Below are 25,076 nucleotides of genomic sequence, written 5' to 3'. Positions count from 1 at the left end.
TCCTGGTCACCATGTGGTCACACACATTCCCACTGGACCTCAGAAGTGAATGTGCTGACTGCAGGCTCCTGTTCCCAGACTAATTAAAGAGCGGCCAACATCTAAGCTGCCATTGAAAACTAAAGTTACTAGCAGTGGAGTGTGCTCTTAAGGACGAAGGAGGAACACCTCCCAGGTTCAGCAGCCAGGGAAGTGGGGATGGAGAAGATGCAGAGAACACAGCCTCGGAGTCCTCTCATTCTGGCGACACTTGCTTTTGTAACTTTAATAATTTTGGGGGGGCTTCCCTGGTGGTCCTGTGGCTAAGACTGCACTTCCAATGCAGGGGCCCAGGTTTGCTCCCTGGTCAGGGAACCCACAGGCTGCAACTAAGACATGGCACAGACAAATAAACAAATATTTTTTAAAAATCTTTTTGAGAATCTTTAAATAATTAATCTTTTACCATGACCCTGTAGAAGAAAGTTTGGTTTTAGAGTTCCATGGCACAGAATCACCTATATAAGGGGGAAAGTAGTGTCTAGATTTGCCCAAAGCAGAAACAACTGGGGTTCAGGTCTCTTCCCTCAGAACTGGGCTGAGGTTGGTTCCTGATCTGGAGAAATGACTGAGATGGATGACTGTTCCTGTCTTGTAAAGGTTTCAGAGCAGGGGGCTGCCTGATCGGCTTGAACACTCCTGCGGAAAACTTAGAAAACCACAATCAGTCCACAAGAATGAGCAGACAATATCAGACTTTCAAAGTAACTGAAGTCTTATTAAAATAATGAAGTGGAAAGTATTGACTTTTTTTTTTTTAAAGACCATTCTTAAGATGCTAACTTCTCTTTTTAAACAAAGTTATAAAGCTTTAACCTTATCTGAGCAGCAGATCTCCTGGGAAGAGCCAATAAACAAAACGCCTTCAATATTTTGTCATTGGAAATTCAGCTAGAAAAACAAAACCCAGCAGTTTTAGTATTTGGTCACTGAACAGACTCTGGTTTTGATTATAAACACCAGGGTTTTTAGATGCCAAATGTATTCGGAGCTGGGGCTGAGTGTCTTTGCAGATCTTGCTTTAAGAAGCATAGAAGAGTGAACTCAGTGCACATCCTACCTGTAATCAGCCACCAGCAGATGGAAGTTCTGCTTAATTAGCCAGGAATTGTTTCCATTAAAACCTTAATGGCATTCAAATCAGCTAAATTAACAGCTAGAGAAACAACCACAACTAAATTACATTCCACTGTTTCCAATTAAGTTGGAAGCCTTGGGTGCAGTAACCACCACCATTACAAATGAGGAGTCTTGGCCAAAAATGAACTCCTTCAGTTTTTCTTAGACATCAACAGCCTGGGCTAATAGAATTAGCTCACTGAATATGTGCAGAAAAGCAGAGTTAAGCAAGCCACTTAAAAGCATTCATTTATTCATAGAAGCACTTCATGCCAAAGGCTGTGCTAGGTATAGGTAGGACTTGAAATGTGAGGCTCAGGTGGAAGACCACCATGTCAGAGGAAAGGAGTATCTCTTGTTTACGATCTCCATTCCCAACACACTTAAAGAATCACTGGTCTTTTGAAAATCAAAGAGAAAAACTCTGAGACTGGCCAGTCACATTGAACCCTCAGGCTCCTCTGCCATTGCTGGTAGTTTAGGGTTACTGAGGTCAAAATAACTATGATGTCAATATTTATACAGCAGTTTTCAACGATTCATATATCCTCCAATCTCTGAGAGAAGCTTGACCTCCAGGGAAGAGTGTAGTATCTCTGCAGTAAATGTAGCTTGGACATCCATTAGGAGGCTGTCAGCAGATTCTACTACAGACCTAATTTGTGATTTTAGGGGCTCTAGGAAGTCTCTGATGCTCCCAAACCTATTCCCTTCCTGCTGGTATGCATCTAAAACTGTGCTATTGTAGATTCATGGCTTTGCACTGTGATTTCTATTAAGATCCCCTGGAGGAGAGATACTTGGGTCATTTATTATCTGCAAAGGACCTAAGCAGGCCCGGTAATATGGTGACTTAAACAGTGAGTGAGGTAAGTTTTGGGCTCTGATCTTGCCACCCAGCCTGTCTACCCACCCTTCCTTTCCTCCCACTTTGAGTCCCAAGGCTTTGAAATATGTCTTTTTGTCAAATTATTAAAGATCACCTAACTCAAGTCTCTGATTAGTATTAAGGTGTAAATGATTGATATAAATTGAGTGTGACTTCTTCAAGGGACTATTGCATTTACTGAGATTCAAAGCCTGCACATGGAAAAGCTTCAGCTAAAGGACTTGGCAGAAGCAGTCAGCCAAAAACTATCTACCCTTATGATCTACAGGACTTTCCTGGTAGCTCACACAGTAAAGAATCTGCCTACAAGGCAGCAGGAGTCCTGGGTTCGATTTCTGGGTAGGGAAGATCCCTTGGAGAGGGGAATGGCAACCCACTCCAGTATTCTTGCATGGAAAATTCCATGAACAGAGGAGCCTGGTGGGCTATAGCCCATGGGTTTACAAAGAGTTGGGCATGACTGAGTGACTAACGTGTTCACTTATGGTCCAGATGCAGATTTTGTAAAAGGTGGATTTTGGTAGCTATGTTGTGTTTTCATTTTCATTCATCTCAAAGTAGTCCCGCATTTCTCTTATGATTGCTTTTGACTCAGGTTATTTAGGCGTGTGTTGTTTTAATTTCTATACATTCGTGAATTTCCCGAATTCCTTTCTGTTATTGACTTCTAGATCCATTCCATTGTTGTTGTATGCTTTCAATCCTTTTGAACTTATTGTGTTATGGTTTAGCATGTGCTCTATTCAATCTAATAAGTTTATAGTATAGTTCAAATTTTCTTTAACCACACTGGGCTTCTATTTGTTCTGGCCCATGGTTTGATTTAGTCAATAGAAGCTGTGATGCTTAGGTTTATAAAACAACAGGACCAGGCCACAGGGTGCCCAGATACTTGATCAAACATTATTCTGGGGTTGTCTTTGAGGGTGTTTTTGAATGAGATTAATATTTGAATTGGTAGATTAAGTAAATTTCCTCCCAAATGAGCCTCATACACTCAATAGAAGACCTGAATGAAACAAAAAGGCTGAACAAAAAGAGGGAATTCCTTCTGCCTGACTGTTTGAGCTACAGCATTGGTCTTTTTCTGTCTTTGGACTCAAATAGAAATATTGGCTCTTTCCAGGTCTCAATCCTGCCAACTTTTGGACAGGAACATACATGACTAGCTCCTTCTGGTTCTCAGACTAGAATTATTAATACATCATCTGCTCTCCTGGGTTGCCAGCTCGTTGATTACAGATCTTGGAACTTCTCAGGTCCATAATCACATAAACCAATAAGTTTCTTTATATATAGCACGTTTCTCTGGAGAACCTTGACTAACACAGAAATGACTTTTTCAACCAAATATTAAGATGGCCTGGAAGTTTTCCCTCTTGCCCTTTTAGGAGTCCCGAGATACCATATAAGCAATCTGGCAGACTTCCCTATGGTAAAGTGGTTAAGAATCCTCCTGCCCATGCAGGGGACATAGGTTGGATAGCTAGTCTGGGAAGACTCCACATGACTTTGGATAACTAAACCCACCAAGTTGTGTACCACAGCTACTGACTGACGCCCACGTGCCCAGAACCCATGCTCTGCAAAAAGAGAAGCTACTGCAATAGGAAGACCGTGCCCTGCAACTAGAGCAGGCCTGCTTGCCACAAGCAGAGAAACAACAAAGAGTGTTTGCAACAAGGACCGACCGTACCCAAAAGCAACCATAAATAAAACTACTTTTAAAAAAGAAATCTGGCTAACTTGCTGGAGAGAGCAGAAGGGAAGAGTAGGCCCTGACACCAAGGAGAGGGTGAGAGAGGCCCAGATAAGATGCTGCGCCCGTTGAGCCTCTGGATGACTGGCCATAGGTAACATCTAATGTTGTGAGGCATTCCAAGTGAAACCAGCAGAAACTGCCAAGTCCAGTCAACACAGAGAATCATGAGAGAGAACGAACAATGGACAACCAAAACACCCATCACAAATGACCGTTATAGTTGTTATTATAGTCACCAAGTTTTTTGCTGTTTACTGCTTATATCCAAGGCTTTCCATTTAGAATAATTTTCCTAAAAAAAAAAATAATAATAATTTTCCTTTCCTCTTGGCAGCAAATTACTCCTGTTGTTTGCTAAAAATGTCTTTGTTTAACCAACATTCTTAAAGGATATTTTCACTGGGTACAGAATTCTAGGATGGCAGTTGTTTCTTTCAATACATTATAGATATCATTTTACTGTTTCTGCTTCCATTGTTTCCACTGAAGTGTCACTTGTTAATAAGTAACTTGTCTTTTTTCTCTAGCTTTTTTAAAGACTTCCCATTTGTTTTTTAATTTTCTTTAGTTGATGTGTTTGGTATGAATTGATTGCTACTGTTTTCTCTTGCTTCTTTGTGTACTCATTACTTATATTATTTGTTGTTAATATTTATCTATTCATCTTATTTTGGATTTATTTGGCTTTTTGAATCTCCTTTCTTTTTAGAACTTTCTTCTATCTGTTAAACCTTCTCACTTTACCCTGTATAGTAATGCAAACAGTGTGGTATTGGCACAGAAATAAATAGACCAATGGAACATAATAGAAAGCCAGAAATAAACTTGCAATTATATGAACAGGTGAGATGTAACTGAAGTGACAGAGCTGAACAGTGGGGAAAGGATGAACTTTCCAATAAATGGTTCCAGGGAAAGTGCATGTCCATACTGGAAAAGAAATAAATTTGGAGTTCCATGTCACACACAATTCCAAATAGTCCCAAGGAAACTTTTCAAAGATAATAAAGGAGAATATCTTCTCGTTGTGTTAAATTAGGAAGCATATAATTTGTTTCAGTTGAGGTGATGCTAATTTTTTTCACTTGGATGTATCTAGTGTCATGCAGGTCATTTCATTATAAAGTTATCAATTTTTTAAAAGATTTTTAAAGCTATTGCTAAACTATGTTGTGTCCTGTGTATACATTTTTTAAAAATATGAATCAAGAGGACATTTGTTATTTTCCTGCCCAGCACCTATTCTCCTTCACCTGGTAACAGATGTCTGAATACTTTTGGAGAACCTCCTACCTCAGACAGTATATTTTGGTGGCACTAACTCTACCTTCACTTCCAGGGTGGACAAGCTGGACATCATTTCAGTCTGGTCCTCATTCATAAATTTAGAGGTAGGAATGTGGCCCAAGTCAACTTAGCTTGTATTTTTTAAAATTTTAACAAACTCTTATGTAGTATTTATAACATGTTTAGCACTATCCTAAACACTGTACAAATATTAACCCATTTTGCATGTGTAATCCCATGGAAAAGGAAAGGCCATTGTCAATCACTGTGCAGATAAAGGATCTATGGTACAAAGGGATAAGTAATTCAGCCTTGGTCATACAGCTGGTAAGAGACAGAGCTGGGGTGTGAACCTGGGTGCTCTGGGGGGACAGTCCATTTTCTTAGCCACTATACAACACACCTGTTTTATTTGAGTATCTAGAAAAGAGTTGTTCTCTCTTCTACTGGACATGAGCTGCAGGGCTGAAATCTTGGTGTAGACATTGCAGGTAATGGCAGCCATCGTACCACTAGGTGGCTAAAGACTCTGAGCATGGGGTCAACACAGAGAAAGGAGGAGGAGAGAGACTAGGTCCTGGTGAACACACCAAGTTCCTGGTCCCAATGTGCTTAAACGTCTACCTCTGGACTTCAGTTTCACGAACTCTCCCCATCAACAATGTGATTACACAGATACACTTTTCCTCTCCTTAAACAATCTTAGTGGGGCTTTCTATAGCTGGCAACTAACATCTTTCTCCAAATGGTATTGGTAAAGGACTTGAGTTATTTTGACATTATCCTGGTTATATAAACTGTATTCTATCTAACTCTGGCACTGAACCACAGCGCTTAGTCACTCAGTCATGTTTAACTCTTTGCAACCCCATGGACTGTAGCCCACCAGGCTCCTCTGTCCATAGGGGTTCTCCAGGCAAGAATACTAGAGTGGGTTGCCATGGATCTTTCTAACTCAGGGATTAAAACCAGATCTCCCACATTGCAGGCGGATTCTTTACTGTCTGAGCCACTGGTGATGCCCAAGAATACTGGAGTGGGTAGCCTATCCCTTCTGCAGAGGATCTTCCCGACCCAGGAATCCAACCGGGGTCTCCTGCATTGCAGGCAGATTCTTTACCAGCTGAGCTACACCTGCTCTAGACATACATTGGCTTTAAGTCCAATGGAAAGATGTCATGCAAGGTAAATGTCTGTCTTAGATGCTGAGATGTACATTTGCATGTAGGAAATTATTGGGGCGTGCTCTCTGAAGTAACAGTAGTTAGGGAGTGAGAAGGCAGGAGAGGCTGAACACTGAAGCAGTCACAGAAAGGGCCACAGCAAATCCCATGGGAGTTACAGAGCTGGGATACATTAAAAACTGCCTTCGACTGAGGTAAGAGCACTGGGCCTCTGAGAGAGATGTAACTTTGGTCCCTCAGCCATGGCAACATCCAGGAAGAAGGGACTCAGCAATGAGGGATCAGCCCCCGATACCCCCAGCAGCTGGGGAATGAGCTTTAGCCGGGAAAGGGTGATCTGGATGCTGCGCTACGTTCTCCGTTACAGCTCTGACTCAGTCAGTCCTTAATCACTATTGTCCTTACGTTACAACCTGGAGTCAAGTCCTAGTCTTTGCGGCTCTAATGCTGGGTCATCTCCACTGCACATCCCTGTTATATCAGGCTGGCATTCCATTCTGGGATCCTTAAGATCCTGCTGCCATGTCCAGTTTCAGGGGTAAACATGCTTCCATGTTTACCTGGAAGAGTACAGATAGAGTTCATCGTGGGAAGATATATTCTACCAAGTAAAAAGATGCAGCTACTGATGAACATTGCTACCTCTCACCTGCTGCTGGGAAAAGTTGAGGGCAGGAAGACAAGGAGGCAACAGAGGATGAGATGGTTGGATGGCATCACCGACTCAATGACATGAGTTTGAGCCACCTCCAGGAGATAGCGAAGGACAGGGAAATCTGGCTTGCTGCAGTCCATTGGGCCTCAAAGAGTCAGACACAACTTAGTGACTGAACACCAACACATTTCCCAGGTAGCCTATTAAGAAAGGTTCATGTTGGGTAGAAATTTATAAACAAAATGATGAGGGCCAAAAGCTTCATGGAAATCTCTCTAGCTATACCAAACATAAACAGAAAATGCTTTTACACTATGCCAACTAGCTCAGACAGAGTTTAAAGACTTAAAGTTATTAGTTAAGGTTGAAAGGAAATTGGCAAGAAATGTATATGGCCTGAGGCATCTTTGTTCAAGAGTAGAACTGAATGTCCTTCCAATTACCATGCTTATGCTACAGAATGACCCTTTACGCCACTCTTCCCAGCTCTCCCAGACATTTTTTCCTATGTCTCTCTCTTTCCTCCCCACCAACCACACACTCTTAGAATCTGGCGTCTTGCTTGGTACCATGCTGGCTGTCTATGGGTGTCTGCTCAGCCCTTCTTCCTGGGATCTGCTTCTCTCTTCACTCCAACCAGCGAGGGGTGGGCTGCCTGCCCTCAGAGGTGTGTACTTGAACTTGCCTTTCTCTAGAATGTTTTGGTCTGGAACCAGAGAAAGAGAGGCAGCTCCTTTTTAACAGTGCAGAGTCAGACACAAATCCAGGCCTCTCGGTGACTATGACTTTTGCTGTGAGAAAGGATGTGGTGTGAAATACAGTGTTGGTGGCATACCACTCCAGGGGTCCCCAGGCCATTCGCAGACGTGCCCCACTGGAGATTGGTTATGAGCTCTATGTCTGTCCCTCTGTCCATGCTAGCCAGACTGGGGTTTCTGTTCTCACAGTCCTAATGTATCACAGACTTAAAAATAGGTGGACTTTTGAGAGGATAACTGACACAGCCCTTTCTCTCCAGGCAATAGCATCCTTAAAATAACAAATGTGGCTTCCACACTTAAGACTCTCCACGGAAAGAAATTCCACTTTTTATTTCATAGTGTTTAAATTATGTGTTTCCTTATTTGTCTCTTATCCACTATGTCTTTCAAACTTCCTGTCTAGAATGGAGCCCTGATTCTATATCCCCTGCGGTCACCAGGTAGGCCCAGGAAGCACCACTGGAACCTAACAGGCCCTGTCTGCATGGATCACGGAGGCTGAATCTGTTTCTTGGCCCCAATCCACAGAACTCTCAGGGTCTTCCCCTAGAAAATGCTCTTATTCAGTGCCTACACTGCGCAAGATAGAACCTCATGGGAGTCAGGCAATAGAACCATTTAATTGGCTGACAATAGAAAACAAGCAGTTTGTATCATCAACTTTCTTTTACTTCAACACACCAATTCCACTGTCCTGTGGCTTTCCTCCCAATACATTTAAACATTCTGCATAAGACCTAATCCATCCTTTCTTTTCATTCTGGTTTTCTTCCATCTTCTTGGACTCTCTTTGGATACTTTAATCTTTCTCAAAATGTAGAGTCCAAACCCCAAGCCGACGTGTGGTGAGGGTTTGAGCAGTGGCCAGGGGAGTGGGGAGGTATTTTTCAACTTCTGTATGTCAGGCCATTAATACATCCAAGGATCAAGTTTGAGTTTAAAATAACATGGTGACCTTTCCCTCTATTCCCCTAGGACTTGCTGAGTCAAAACATGTGCCCTGCAACCCCTGATAGTCTCCCAGGAGAATGAGTCCCAACCTGTTCTCAGCCACGACCTCTTATCCAACATAGCACTCAGGTCTCTTGCTACGACAAGGGACTGGGCTAGGACATTCCACTGGGGTCCCACTTAAAGCCCAGGGCTCCTCTGGGGCTTTCAATTTTTGAGGAGATGTTCTGGGAACTTCTGACAGGTTCCTCATTCTTTGGGGACTAGCGAGAGTTGGAATAGAGCTGTTCATGCAGCTGTGATCTCAGGAAATTTAATTCACAATTTCCATTCTGTTGAACACTTTTGATCCATCTTTGAGTGTCCTTTCTGTGCCAAGATCAGGCCCTTCCCTGCTTCAGGGAAGGAAGGTGTGGGCACATGAAAGAGAGGCAGGTGTCCACAGTCTTCCCTTCAGCTGCACCCCTACTGGTTTCTTCCGCCCATGGAAGTGAGGAGGTGCTCAGTTGTCCAGAAGCTAAAGATGGTTCAGCCAGGAAGGCTGGAAGTAGCCTTTGGTTTAGGCAGCAACCTGATAATTATAGGACCTAATCTTGGTAAATTCGGTCAGCTGAGAATCAGGGGTAGTTTGTTTGGTCCAACAAGCTACTAGCAGGTTAAAAACGTCTGGGACATGTGTGTATTTGACAGCCTTTAACAACCCTACAACAACAAACCCTTTTAGGGACAGGAAAGAAAAGAATCATGTGACCACTGACATTCTCAAACTCCCCAAACATTTCTAGTCTAGAAAGACTGGGAGAAATGCAGTTTAAGAACTTTGTCAATGACTGTTTTAAAAAAGTAATACATTGATTTCCCACTTGGATTATTTATCTAAAGAGCCCTTGGGTAGGTGTGGGTGTGAGACCATCGGCAGCACAGTAGCCGGGAAGACTGTGTGGGATGCTGAGCCCTGGGAATTGAGAATTCCTTCTCCTTCCTCACTCTGACCTCTGCTACTGCTGCTGCCAAGGTCTAGGAACCTTCATCACTTATTATGTGAGTTTTCTGTAGGTGGAAACACTTTGGAGGGAAATTTTCCACACTCAGAAAGTCATTAACCTTGAGTCTCTAACAAGGTACATTCTTCCGCCCTTACTTTATGCATTGAAAGCCTTATTGTCAAGGGTGTTCATTTTGGATGCAGTGGAACCAAGGAGGCACAGAGAAGTCCCCCCACCCTCCCCACAGTTCTGGTCCCTGGGGTGGGGAAGATGCTAAAATGCAAACTTAAGAGTTTCTTAAGTTCAGCTGCAAGTAGCAGGCTCTGCGTCTCTTGGAGGGTGGGATGGAGATGAGGGGTGGTCTGCCTTTTCAGTGTCCTCTGTGCTTCCACAGTCAGGAGTTTGGCTCAGGCTCTGAAAAGTTTCTACCCTTCTCTCCCTCGTGCTGACAATGAGTCACTTACATAAGCAAATCAAGAGGGATTTTTAAAAATGAAAATTTCTTAGTTCTCATGACAAAAGCTAGAACATGTTTATATCGGGAAAATACAAATAAAAAGCAAAGACACCCAGAATCCCCTCATCTTAGAGAAATCACTATTCACACCTGTTGAGGCATATCTTTCCCACCCTTCACCTATGGAAGGATAATGATACAAGTAATAACTCACCGAGGATGCTGGTATCGGACTACATGGTTTACACCCATCAGGCCACATAATCTGCACAAGTCCACCGGGCACTCCACTGTGTCCCAGCGTGAGGCATGGGCAGGTGGGTACTCCGGAGCCAGACCACCCAGACGCCGAACGCGCTCTACCACCCACAAGCTGTGTGACCTCTAGCAAGTTGGTTAGCTCTCTGTGCCTCCAGGTCCTCACCTGTAGAATGTGGGCAGTAATGGTGCCGGCACTGTATGGGCTGTCCAGAGGACTGAGTTAACACAAGTGAAGCATGTTAACACATGTTATTGCTTGCTACCTGTTAGTGCCCAGCATCCCCTTTTTAGAGATATGGGAACACGTTCAGAGCAGTCAGGGACTTGGTGAAGGCTCCACAAAGATCAGGTGACAAAGTCAAGCATGCAACTGAAATCTCTTCTGAGTCTGGGTTCTTTACGATACAATATACTTGCATGTGTGTGTGAGAGAGATCTCCCTCACTGAACTCTGCTGTGAACGTCTTTAGAGTATAATAAATACTCTGGCGCCTGCATGTGCCTGAACCTCATCTTGGTCAGTGGATAGAGTCGTGGGGAGGTGGCAAAGGCCCGGCTTCATGCAGAGTTGAGCTGCTCAAGCTGGATCTGCATGGGAATGCCCTGGGCTCGTGTTAACACACAGGCTCTGAGTCAGGCAGGTGGGGTGGGGTCTGTGACTGCATTCCTAACATTCCAAGTAAGACCTGCATTCCAAGTAAGACCAGTGCAGCTGGGAACCACAATGCCGCATTGACCAGTGAATCTGCTTTCTCTGGCCCCTTCCTGCAGCTGCCTCTTTTGTTTACACAAGCTGCCTCCAGTCTCCCCTCACATCCCGTGTCTGAAATTCTGGTTCCATCTATATTGCTCTGCCCAACGCCAGAGCTCCGGGGGCTGGTTCCCTGGCTGGAGGCTGGAGCATGGCTGGGCCCCCCTGGGAAGGCTGAGTCCCAGGGTGCCCATCAACAGCCTCAGCCTGAGGGGGCACCCTACCGACACTGCTGGGACCGCCGCTGACCCTGGAGGTCCGAAACACTTCTGGGGCACCCTCATGTCTATGGATTCCAAAGAAAACACGTTGTCACCGTGGGGCCAAGCACGGGGTGGCAGGGGGCACGGGGGCTGTGGGAGGCACCTGGTGAAGGGGTCAGCCACCCACAGGCCCAGTCCATCTGAGAACTCTGCAGCCTGGAAGCCCTCTCATGCCCATAGCAATATGAATCATGACCAAGTTTAACATCCAGGGCCATCCAGAAGTCCATCCCTCAGACAGGACTATCAGGACATAAAGAGGAAGTGACATCTGACGCCCTCTGTGGAACTTCCAATCACGGTCGGCAAGTGAGAGCCAGACTGAGAAGCGTATGGTGATTTAGAGTGTTTGCTCGTGTGAGCGGAACAACCCCAGGCGCCCAGACACCGGACAGAAAGGAAAATTCTGTCTTGAAAAGGTCTCGCACTGCGATTTTTCCACGACGTAACCAGCTTCTCTCTCTGTTGTTTTTCGCAGCAGGGACCAGGTAGGTGTCCACAAAACCAGAAGTGTGCAGGGCGAAGCCCTGGGAATGAGGACTTTTTCTTCCTCAGGACACACTCTGTTTCCACAGCAGGCAGTACCTGTGGGGCTGGTTCAGTCGCCACTGTTTTCACCAGTTCAGAACTAGCTCCCTCTCTACTGGGGATTTTTCCATGGTGACATAAATCTCTAGGCCTCCCACTAGCGCAGTATACTCACGGCTACCTCAGTTAGCAAAAGTGAACTCTGGAAATTCCCATGGCCTCGGCCAAGACCTGAATGGAGCAGGCTTTTTAAACTTCCGGATTCTCTTCTTTCCATGCCAGCCATGGGCTGGCTTCCCTGGCACAACACGACATTCCCTTCAAAATATAACACCCCCGGATTGGAGGCCCCATGTCAGCCTGCCTATTTAGGCCCTGAACCTAGCAGGAGGCGGCACAGTGTACAAAAATAAGCAGAGCAGGAAGGTCATTTGTCACCTTACAGGGCTGGCAACGCCTGCCAGTGTTGGGACGCTTTCTGTTATCAGATATCTGAGAACAGGGTCAGGTCTGGTACCCCCGGCCCCTGTGGCCAGGACACTGACTCAGAACCAGACTCTGAATGCTCTAAACGCTGGGCAGTGCCAGCCAGAGCAGGGAGAGCAGTCAGGAACCTAACGTGGACTCCACGTCAGGTACGGCCCTCCTGGCCGTGTGGCCCCTCAGAGCCACCATTTCTTTACAGTGGAGACAGTGCTCCTGCCCTACCTACTCTCCTGGGGTTATACGGAGAGGAAGGCAACATATTTAAAAATGCATAAAATCTGAGTTTATTGTGAAGATTAAATTAAATGGGAACATTACACACACACACACACACACACACACAGGTGTTTAACAACTGGCTTTCTAGAAAGGGAAATACCAGTTACTTTTTACCATTTACCGATTTCCATGGTATAAACAATGCCTCCATGGCTGACTTCAAAGTATCAATGTGATGACACTGCATGTCAAGGATCAAGAAATGTGCATAACTGATTCCTGTGACTGAACTGCGCCAGCACATCACGGTTTACTTATTTTACCTCTTCTCATGTGAGGCCCTTAGCGCGGGAGCCTGCAATAAAGGGGCCCTGACCGCCTGCTCATTCTTCATTCACTAGGTGGAGAAATGGCAGCCCTGCCCTGTCTGAGTAAGAAATGCTCCGAAGTTCCAGGGAGATTGATTTGACTGGGAAGCCGCCTGCCACACCTCAGGAGCTGGGATCATGTCCTAATTTTGTTCACATCCCCAGTTCCAGAGAATGAGACGGTGGGATGGCATCACCAACTCAATGGACATGAGCTTGAGCAAACTCCAGAGATGCTGAAGGACAGGGAAGCCTGGCGTGCTGCGGTCCTTGGGGTCGCTAAGAGTCGGACACGCCTGAGTGACTGAGCAACAACCACCAGTTCCAAGACAGGGCCTGACCCACTGGATGTTCCCCAAGATAGAAGCTCATGATGAATGGTAACTAAAACGATCCTGGAAGGGGTCAGACCCACAGAGCTGTGAGAGGAGCGGACCCTTGCCGGCTGCATCTTCAGCCCTGGGTTTCCTCTGTGTGGGTCCCTGCTGACCTGTGCTTCTTCAGGTGCCACCCACAAGCCCCCAGACCCACGCCTCATCTTAGTCCTCCTGCTTCCCCTGCAGGCCTCAGGTGCCTGCATCCATTCTCTCTTCGCCTTGAGTCCTGAGGGCCCCCTCTTTCCCCCTGTACTGAGAGCGTAAGGCCAGAGGCTACACACTCAGACGAGGAATGGAGGCGGGCGTGCCTGTCTTGACTGCCTTCTGCCCAGCCACCAGTCCCTCAGCCCCTGAAGGGAATAAGGGGGCCCCCCTCCTTTTTCTACATGTACCTACTTCCTTCTCTTGTGTACATAAACCCCAAAACTTCCTTCTCTCTCAAAAAAAAGTATTATTTGAATAAAGAGAAATAAGTCATGGGGACAGGATGAAAGGAAGGGAGGAGATGAAGGCATTTCAGGTGAATTAATTACTCCAGGAAAGACCTAAAGTAATTGGTGCTTCCTTGGCCTGATTACAATAGCAAAAGAAAACTGATGTGTAAGCCAAAAATATTCACATCTCCATCCATCACTGAAGATATGTCCCACCCATTTTTATGTTCTCTCTCAATCCCGTGTGCCAACATAAACTACCATCTCCTCTGGCTGTCTCAGGGTAACCTGGAGAAAAATGAGATGGTGGAATTCTCCAAGAACAGAACAAAAGTTTCCACATCACCTGTTTTAGATACAGATAAAATGGCCAAATTGTCTCAATTCCAACAGAAGAGGAAAAGGGAACTTTTCCAGCACTTACCAGGAAAAGGGAACAGCCTGCCTGTAACCATGGTCACTGTAGAAAAATCCAGCCTTCAAAGCTACATCAATGATCCCGATGTCTGATCTCCTGAGCTGAAAGTGAAGCGTTCTTCTTAATACACTCTGAACACATGTGCCTCCCCACTTTAAAGCAAATGAGGGAGAGAATTAGCATTAATTAAGCACCCAATAGAGCCTCCATGAAGACTCTGTGCTCAGCACAGAATACCATCCGTGGACGCCCCATGAAGTGTCCTTTTTAACCCCATTTTAGAGATGACATAAACACGCAATGGAACTTAGGAAATGGGCCCAGGGACATACAACAACTAAGCAACAGACTCAAAAGTACCCCCGAATGCAGCCCTGGACACATGTTCCAGATTTAGTTGCCGTGTCACTTTACTGTAGGCTGTCCGGAATGAATCCCAGGTGCGGTGTCATCAAGACCAGGAGAGGAGGCAAGCCCCCCTCCTTTCCCTTCCCTGCAACTGCCCTTCGTGGAAGCCAACACGAGGAGAGAGAGGATGAGGAGGAGGTGAAGGTGGGGAGTATCAGAGACCAGATGGAAATTCTGGAGCTCACAGCTATTAGGTCTTCAGGTTTATGGGCTCAAGTCACTGAGAGGAATGATGTTAGCTCTTGTTTAAAAAGAGTAGAGGCAAGAAATGATTGCCTAAATGAAAATGGAAGGTTCCTCTACCGGCAATTCATCACACGGTCCTTGGATTGCATGTGCCCATTAATCAGCCCCTCACCTGACCCCCATTATAAGCATCACCTGACCTCTGCCCCCACCATCCCCAGTTAAGGTCCTGGACGGAAGGGAGTGTGTCTCGTTCATCTTAGAACCCTTAGGACTTGGCAGACAGAGTTGTTGGCAGAGAGTGAGTGTTAAAAAAACAAGTCTGTTGAATTGGACTTGTTTTTTCCACCTTTATTCCCAGAGTAACCTTTTGGCATCTTTTAACTGCCTTCTCTAGACTGTGTCTCCTCCTCCACTCTTGCTTATGACCCCGTGCATATCAGGATTTCAGCACTCACAGAACTGTAGGAGGAGAATCTGTCATGTTCTGAGTCAGGCTATACATCCTTTAGGGTAAGAACCGTTTATTACTAAGTTTTGTACCCTCAGCACCTAGCAGGATGCCTGACACACAGGAACTGCTTATTAAACATCGGTTAAGTAGGATTGACTCTGGCAAAGGTTGGTGAAAAGGTGAGTCTCTAACATCTGAAATCTTTAAATACGGTTTCTGGAACTTTGAGGAGATAATCCAATGAGGACAGGGTCAGGTCAAACTAGTTATCAAACACAGTTTGAACACAGTGTGGATAGCTTCGTTCCTAACAGTAGGATTTGCGTATTTTCAGGAGTTGAGCATCCTTTCAGAGCATCATGAATTTAAACCATTCTGGACTCGCCTGTGAGTAAACCAGAGGAATGAATGACTATGTAGCTTGATAAACACAGCCTGACCACGAGAAAAGCCACCATGCTGCGCCCACTGCGAGGTGAGAGCCAGTGGGCAGTGGCGTTGTGGACACATGACCAGGCTGCTTCCATTGTCCTGCCAAATCCCAGCAGGACACAAAGCAGAGCCCGATATGGGGTGCCCACTTCTTTACTGCAGCACTTCTCAGAAACTTGAGTCATCTAATATCCATGCGGATGCTTCCTGAGGGACAGGACACACCTTGCTTTCCAAACTCCTGTGGCCACAGGGTACTTCTTTAGTAGAAACTTCTCCCCCATCCTCTGGATGTCTGCACCCCCATATGGATCTGCCCTTCATTACATTCAGTTCCACAAACACCAGTAACCCCCTCCGCACTGAGCCTGAGTTGGTGCTGCAGGTGTGGGAAGGGCTACACAGAGAAAGACGGACAGTCTCTCGCGGTGGGGAGCATTTGGTCTCATGTGGGAGAGAGAAGGCAGAATCAGAGAAGAGGCAGAGCTCAAGCCAGGAAGAAGGTCAGCGCAGGACAGGTTTCCAAGCAAGGTCAAAGTTGTGTGGGGGCAGAAAGGGGGAGACAGAGCACCTGGCTTGGGGTGGTCGTGGGATCACGGAGACACCCATGGAAGAGGTGGGCTTTCCCCTGGCAGACAGGAGATGGCGAGGGGAGGGGAGAGTGCCACTGAGGGCAGGAGAGAAGAAGACATACATGGGGAGGCAGGGCAGGGAGTGGTGTAATGGGGAAAAAGCCTGGAAAGGTGGTTTGGGTCACATTACAAATGCCACACCAGGAGTCTGTATTTCATGGAGAACTTTGGAAGGTCTTTATATGGGGGGATGACATAACTAGAGCCACATTTTAGACCATAGAGGCTGGGTGATGTTTACTTTATACCATCTGTTAGTCCACATACAACTCTCTAAGGAGATGACTGATTCCAATGTAGTATGATACACAGTGAGAACACATTGAGCTTCATTTGTGTGTCCATCTACGATCTTAGAAGTAGCAGTGGCAAGGTTTTCCAAAGAAGATCTATTTTGTAATTATTAGTGAATATTAAAGATCCATATATGGCTCTTTCCCATCTTGCAAGATGGCAGGTGAAAAGGCCGAGAAGCCAGATACTAAGGAGAAAAAACCTGAAGCCAAGAAGGCTGATGCTGGAGACAAGGCTAAAAAGGTGAAGAAGATTAAGAAGGGGAAGCCCCACTGCAGCCAAAATCCAGTCCTGGTCAGAGGAACTGGCAGATATTCCCGATCAGCTATGTACTCCAGAATGGCCTTGTACAAGAGGAAGTATTCAGCAGCTAAATCCAACGTTGGAAAGAAAAAGGTTAAGGTTCTTGCTACTGTCACAAAACCAGTTGGTGGCAACAAGAATGGTGGTACCTGCGTGATCAAACTTTGCAAATAAATGCCTAGGTATCGCCCTACTGAAGATGTGCCTCGGAAGCTGCTGAGTCACAGGAAAAACCCTTCAGTAAGCACATGAGGAGCTGCTGCCAGCAGCACTCCCGGGACCACTCTGGTCCTCCTCACTGAGCACCACAGAGGCAAGAGGGTCATCCCCTGGAGCAGCTGGGCCATGGCTTGCTACTTGTGACTGGGCCTCTGTCCCTCAATTGAGTTCCTCTGCATAGAACACACCAGAAATTTGTCACTGCCACCTCCACCAAAATCGATATTAGTGGTGTGAAAATCCCAGAACATCTCACTGATGCTTACTTCAAGAAGCAGCAGCTGTGTAAGCCCAGACACCAGGAGGCTGAGATCTTTGACACAGAGAGAGAGAGAGATACGAGATCACAGAGCAACACAAGGTTGATCAGAAAGCTGTGGACTCACAAATTCAAAGAATCAAAGCTGTCCCTGGGCTCCAGGGGGACCTCTGCTCTGTGTTTGCTCTCACAAATGGAATTTATCCTCACAAAGTAGTGTTCTGAACTTTTTGCAGAGAACCTAATTAAGTAACTTGTCCATTAAAAAAAAAAAAGATTCATGTATGGAAAGAAAGGTTGACAGGTGACGTCTACTGCATTCATCATCTATTGCTACTTAACAGGCTGCTAGGATAAACCTAGCAACTTAAAGCCCACATTTATCATGTCACAGTTATTGTGAGAGAGGCGTCCAGGGCCAGCTGAGCCAGGTCTTGTACTTCAGGGTCTCTCATCAAACTGATACCAAGGCATCAGCCAACACTTGGGTTTCATCTGAAGGCTCAGCTGAGGGAGGACCTGCTTCCAAGAGCAAGTGTTTGTTGGCAGTATTCAGTTTCTTGAAGGTTGTTGGACTGAAGGGCCACCTCACATCCTTGCTTCCTTCAGGGCCTGGATTTTTACAGACCCGAGGCCACCCTCCGTCCTTGACCACCTGGATCTCTCCCACATGCAGGCCTATTTTATCAAAGCCAGCAAGGGAGAAAGTCTGCTTGTAAGACTTATATAACCTAATCAGGGAAGTGACATGGTCTATAGCTCACCAACTTCTGAGCATAGGCTAAACTTAAGAATTTTTTTTTTAAGAGTTTATTTAAAAAATTCTTCTCCAGCTTCTTTTTAAAAAGTATTTACTTATTGTATAAGGTCTTTTTCTTTTAAATTGGAGGATAATTGCTTTACGATACTGTGTTGGTTTCCGCCACACATCACGTTTTAATAATTATATCCCAAATGAACCTACAGAACTTGGGATCAGTGTGGGAAGCAATATATTTTGGGGGGATGGTATAGTCAAGGATAAATAACTCTGAGTCAATCACTTTTGCACCATTTTTGCAAGTTAGAGCCCTATTGCAAGAAGAGTCTTGGAGCAGGGCAAGTGGTCCCCTTTACCTCAGAGCCCCTCTCCCGGGTCAGCTGTGACTCTCCCCTTAGGATGAGGCTCAGCCAGTCCGCTTTCATTCAAGTCAGACTCACACAGGCGCTGGGAAAGGACTCGTTTGTTCTGTGCAGATGAAATAAGATACTCTTCCTTCTGTCTGGTCTGGTTCATACCCCTTAGGATGGCCTCCTTCACTTAAAGAAGGTACCAGCCACATTCCTGAAGATGAGAAACCAAATGTGGTTAGGCCTGATTTGTGATTCTTAGAGGAAGAAAGGAAAGACAGGGAGGGTTTTTCTGAATGCACCTAACAGGGGACAGTAGGATTGGCTGGGTCAGGAGATGGCCAATAAAACTGTGTCTTTGATTTGTAGGTCACCAGTTTATTTAGCATTGACCCTGAGAAATTCCTTCGAAATAAGTATTTTTGGAATTCTTCCAGAAAAGCTTAAAATCTTAGGGTTATCTTTTCCCTTCTTTTTGTTTTGGTAGTGTGCTAAGTTTTGATTTATCATTCTCTATGAACTTATGGGTAAGATTTCACCTTAATTTGTTCAAAAACCATCCAGCCACACTTAAATGCTCTCCCTACAAGTGGTAGCGTGGGGATCCTGCCAAATATGACCATCAGGATTCCTATTACAACTGCAAGGGAAACGGCTACACCTCCCAGAGTTGTGGAGTGCAGGGTCTCAAGGTCTTGCTTTTCAACTTGGCCATTAGACATCAACAGGGGCTTTTTCCATCAGACTATAGAACCCAGAGGAAATGCCACAGGATATTAAACATGTCAACACCATGCTTTTCAAGAAGAAATGTGACAAGCTGGCTTTGGTCACCAAGATGGTCACATTCTATCAATGAGTCAAAACTGGTCAGGGTCCCTCAGGTTAGTTCCCCGCTGTTGATCCAGACAGCAATGTGGAAAGCACAGCATGTGAACTATGTTAAGCAAAAGAAAAACAGAATTTAGAGTGTACTGTCAAATTAGCCCCATTGTAGTGTTAGGGAAAAACCACCTGAGAGCTGTAAAATGTTTTATTTTGTTTAAGGTGTTTGATAGGCTGGGGTGAGTGGATGGAGAGTTAAAAGTTACATGGGGTTAAGTTTGGGCTTGTGATGCTAAATTTCACCTCAAAAAGAAGCATGCTTTCTCAGAAGTCAATTTTATGATTTGCAAGGAAAAGGAAATCAGGTCTCCTCCAAAAGAAGAAGTCAAAGAAGTAGAAAAGTGCAAAATTCCAGAGGGGAAAGAGGACATTCAGATTCACATTCAGCATAGAAACTATACTGTTTCTAGTATTTTAAAGCTTTTTACTATGTACAATAACACACATTCAGAAAAAAGTATAGAACAAAAGTGGGTGATGCAATGATTTGGCAAAAGAACCATGTTAACCATGACCTAAGTTAATAATATTGCCAGCTCCCTAGCTCTTCATAACCCTCCCAGCCATCACCCTGTGTACCCACAAGAATAACCACTGTCCACTCTTTTGTACTAATCACTTCCTTGATTTCCTTTAAAGTTTTGACACTCATGCATGCATAATTTCAGCTACTTTTTTTTCCTTATATTGTAGTGGGTTTTTGCCATACATTGACATGAATCAGCCATGGATTTACATGTATTCCCCATCCCGATCCCCCCTCCCACCTCCCTCTCCACCCGATTCCTCTGGGTCTTCCCAGTGCACCAGGCCTGAGCACTTGTCTCATGCATCCAGCCTGCGCTGGTGATCTGTTTTACCCTAGATAATATACGTTTCGATGCTGTTCTCTTGGAACATCCCACACTCGCCTTCTCCCACAGAGTCCAAAATTCTGTTCTGTACATCTGTGTCTCTTTTTCTGTTTTGCATATAGGGTTATTGTTACCATCTTGCTAAATTCCGTATATATGCGTTAGTATAATTTCAGCTACTTTTTGAACTTCATATATATGGAAACAGGCAGCATGCGTCTTTTTCATGTCTGGCTTCCTTTGCTCAACATAATGTCTGAAAAGAGTAGCTCATGTTGTTGGAATTTTTCTTTTTTGATGTTGAGTTCTTTATGTATTTTGGATATTAACCCCTTATTAGATATATCATTTGCAAATCTGCATTTATGAGTTTTTATTGTGAATTCACATTCCTTAGAACCTTACTGGAATAATGCATTGAAGTCTGTGTTCAAAGTGAAAGTCGCTCAGTCATGTCCGACTCTTTGCAGTCCATGGAATTCTCTCCAAGCCTCTAGAATACTGGAGTGGGTGGCCTTTCCCTTCTCCAGGGGATCTTCCCAACCCAGGGATCAAACGCAGGTCTCCCACATTGCAGGTGGATTCTTCACCAGGTGAGCCCTCCAAAGAGGCTTATTCTATCAAATATCTGGTGACACATCAATCTGGGTTGGCCAGATATAATTTCTGTCTTTAGGCCACACAGGGTATAAATACCAATATAAAAGCAGCCTTACTGTTAGGAATTTTCAGAGAAGGGATTTTTCATTTCCCCTGTAACCCAGAGTCAAGTCTGAGATAGTTAAGTACCCCATCAATGTTCCTCTATATAGTGGGTTTTATTGTAACAGTTGTTACGCTTTTCATGGAGGATGGTCCTGGATAAAGAGGTTCCCTAAGCCAACCTTACTCTGGTGGATCCCAGGTTTTGCCTCGTGTCTCCAAGCATGCTCAGCCCATTAATACCTAAGTTGACCCCATAGGAATTAGTAGATACTTTCCAGGCACATAGCATCTTTAGCATTTATTGACCTGATTCATGCTGTATGACCAGCAAGAATTTCCCTATTTCCCCACCAACTCAGCTGTCTCTTTAAAAGGAAATTTTTTTTCTTTCTTTTTTTGGCCATGCTACATAACATGTGGGATCTTAGTTCCCCAACTCAGGGATCAAACCCATACCCCTTGGAATGGAATTGCAGAGTCTTAACCACTGGACCACCAGGGAGGTCCCTAAAATAAAATTTTTAATAAATGTCTTATTCAGTATATTTAATTCTTTTAAACATGGGTTTCTCTGGAAAGCCTTCCTCAATGATCAGTGCAAAGAAATAGAGGAAAACAATAGAATGGGAAAGACTAGAGATCTCTTCAAGAAAATTAGAGATACCAAGGAAACATTTCATGCAAAGATGGGCTCAATTAAGGACAGAAATGGTATGGACCTAACAGAAACAAAAGATAATAAGAAGAGGTGGCAAGAATACACAGAAGAACTGTACAAAAAATATCTTCATGACCCAGATGATCACGATGGTGTGATCACTCACCTAGAGCCAGACACTCTGGAATATGAAGTCAAGTGGGCCTTAGGAAACATCACTATGAACAAAGCTAATGGAGGTGACAGAATTCCAGCTGAGCTATTTCAAATCCTAAAAGATGATGCTATGAAAGTGCTGCACTCAATATGTCAGCAAATTTGGAAAACTCAGCAGTGGCCACAGGACTGGAAAAGGTCCGTTTTCATTCCAATCCCAAAGAAAGCCAATGCTAGACAATGTTCAAACTAACGCACAGTTACACTCATCTCACACGCTAGTAAAGTAATGCTCAAAATTCTCCAAGCCAGGCTTCAACAACATGTGAACTGTGAACTTTCAGATATTCAAGCTGGTTTTAGAAAAGGTACAGAAACCAGAGACCAAATTGCCAACATCTGCTGGATCATCAAGAAAGAAAGAGAGTTCCAGAAAAACATCTATTTCTGCTTTATTGACTATGCCAAAGCCTTCAACTGTATAGATCACAACAAACTGGAAAATTCTTCAAGAGATGGGAATACCAGACCACCTGACCTGCCTCTTGAGAAATCTGTATGCAGGTCAGGAAGCAACAATTAGAACTGGTCATGGAACAACAGACTGGTTCCAAATAAGAAAAGGAGTACATCAAGGTTGTATATTGTCACCCTGCTTATTTAACTTATATGCAGAGTAGATCATGAGAAATGCTGGGCTGGAAGAAGCACAAGCTGGAATCAAGACTGCTGGGAGAAATATCAATAACCTCAGATATGCAGATGACACCACCCTTATGGCAGAAAGTGAAGAAGAACTAAAGAGCCTCTTGATGAAAGTGAAAGAGGAGAGTGAAAAGGCTGGCTTAAAACTCAACATTCAGAAAACTAAGATCATGGCATCTGGTCCCATCACTTCATGGCAAATAGATGGGGAAACAGTGGCAACAGTGACAGACTTTCTTTATTTTGGGCTCCAAAATCACTACAGATGGTGACTGCAGCCATGAAAATTAAAAGATTTTACTCCTTGGATGGAAAGTTATGATCAACCTAGACAGCATATTAAAAAGTAGAGACAATACTTTGCAACAAAGGTCCATCTAGTCAAGGCTATGGTTTTTCCAGTAGTCATGTATGGATGAGAGTTGGGACTATAAAGAAAACTGACAGCCAAAGAATTGATGCTTTTGAATTACGGTGTTGGAGAAGACCCTTGAGAGTCCCTTGGACTGCAAGGAGATCCAACCAAGGAGATCTAAAGGAGATCAGTCCTAGGTGTTCATTGGAAGGACTGATGCTGAAGCTGAAACTCCAATACTCTGGCCATCTGATGCAAAGAACTGACCCATTTGAAAAGACCCTGATGCTGGGAAAGATTGAAGGCAGGAGGAGAAGGGGATGACAGAGGATGAGATGGTTGGATGGCATCACTGACTCAATGGACATGAGTTTGGGTAAACTCCAGGAGTTGGTGATGGACAGGGAGGCCTGGTGTGCTGCAGTCCATGGGGTTGCAAAGAGTCGGACACGACTGCGCGACTGAACTGAACTGAACTGAACTGGATGTCTAGTCAGTGAGACTGTTAGCAATTGACATTGATATTTATTTTACTGTATTTTGTTCCAAATGTACATTATTGTTATAGTAATAGTAGTAATAGTAATTATTAATACTAGTAATACTAAATAATTATTCATAATAGAAGTAACAATATTTTATACAGAGAGAGACCTTTACCATTCAGTGCTTTGCAATTAATCTTTATCATCAATCTGTTACAAAGCAATATAGGAATTCTTTTTATTTTCTAAAGATTAATTTATGTAATTCCAAATACAGTATCAGAATCACCTTTGGAGCTTTTTTTTTAAAAACAAAAACAAAAACAACATTTCCTCAGGCCTAGGAGATCTAAATCTTCAAGATTTGAATCTAGGATTTTTGTTTTTTTTTCTTTGTAAAATTCTTTAGATGGTTCTGATTCACAGCCCTGGTTAAAAATTCATCATGGTTTTTAAAAACCCACTAGACAACTCACTGAACACAGTTAGGGCTTGAATCCAAGAATTCTGACTCATATTTCTCTCTTCCCCTCTCTGATTTTGAAACTAATTGAGAGACTGATGCTAGACTCAGACAGATGGAAATAAAAACCTCAATTTTATTATTTTGATGTGTCATCACATTTGGGCCTCCTGATATGTCTCCTGAATTTTAGCTCTTGGACAAGAAGATTTTAGAACTACAGGGCAGATCCATTCTTCAACATAGAATTACCATCCCTTTAAGAAGAGGAGTGCTATCTCTCAGACAAGCCTGGGCCTTGACTTTTTGTGTCTCCACTGAGAGTAGGGGTGGGAAGAGAATGCACCCTCTCTTTTGGCAGAAAAGTAAGAAGGGGGAAGGGGGGAGAGGCAGAAGGAGGGCTGAACTTGTCTAGTTCCTTAAGTCATTACTACATTGAAATAAATGTGGAGTGCCGAGATACTAAATTATTCCTCCTATTCTTTTCCTTCTGAGCATGTGGAACAGAAATTCTCTTTCTTCTAAGGAAAACTAAGGATGGGCGAATCAGTGTTCCTTCCAACAGCTCCTATATCTGACACCATTTTCCCCGTCAGTATCTCCCTTAAAACCAACGAAGAGGGGCCTTTGCCCTGGACTTTCACTTTGATGGGCCCTTCTATGTTGCTCCTACAGACACCCCTCACTCATGGAACCAAGGAGACATGCCCATCTAGAGCCTATACTACCCCCACCTTCTAGGCCATGCTCAGATACCTGAGATCCCAAAGTCTCCTGCCCAAATGCACAAAGCCTCCATCACAGGGCTGTGTAGACCTCTTGTCCAGGCCCATATCCCTAAGAGTAGAGCGGCCTCTGGTCTGTGCACCCCTAGGTCTGTGTAGATCGCAACAAACTGTGGAAAATTCTTAAAGAGATGGGAATAAGACCACTTAACCTGCCTCCTGAGAAACCTGTATGCAGGTCAAGAAGCAACAGTTCGAACTGGATGTGGAACAGCAGACTGGTTCAAAATTGGGAAAGGAGTGCATCAAGGCTGTATATTGCTACCCTGCTTATTTAACTTATACACAGAGTACATCACGCAAAATGCTGGGCTGGATGAATCACAAGCTGGAATCAAGATTGTAGGAGAAATATCAACAACCTCAGATATGCAGATGATACCACTCTAATGGCAGAAAGTGAAGAGAAACTAAAGAGCCTCTTGATGAAGGTGAAAGAGGAGAGTGAAAAAGCTGGTTGAAAACTCAACATTCAAAAAACTAAGATAATGGCATCCAGCCCCATTATTTCATGGCAAATAGATGGGGGCAAA

At 44.3% G+C, this 25,076-nt stretch overlaps 1 pseudogene; it reads left to right on the top strand.

Annotated features, from left to right (window-relative positions):
- Positions 1-16,757: 16,757 nt before the first annotated feature.
- LOC110129457 (large ribosomal subunit protein eL6 pseudogene) lies at positions 16,758-17,607 on the top strand (annotated as a pseudogene).
- Positions 17,608-25,076: the final 7,469 nt, after the last annotated feature.

Source organism: Odocoileus virginianus, chromosome 2, assembly GCF_023699985.2.
Source record: "Odocoileus virginianus isolate 20LAN1187 ecotype Illinois chromosome 2, Ovbor_1.2, whole genome shotgun sequence".
Taxonomy (NCBI): domain Eukaryota; kingdom Metazoa; phylum Chordata; class Mammalia; order Artiodactyla; family Cervidae; genus Odocoileus; species Odocoileus virginianus.
The sequence above is the reverse complement of the archived record's forward strand: the minus strand, read 5'-3'. Positions and strand labels throughout refer to the sequence as shown.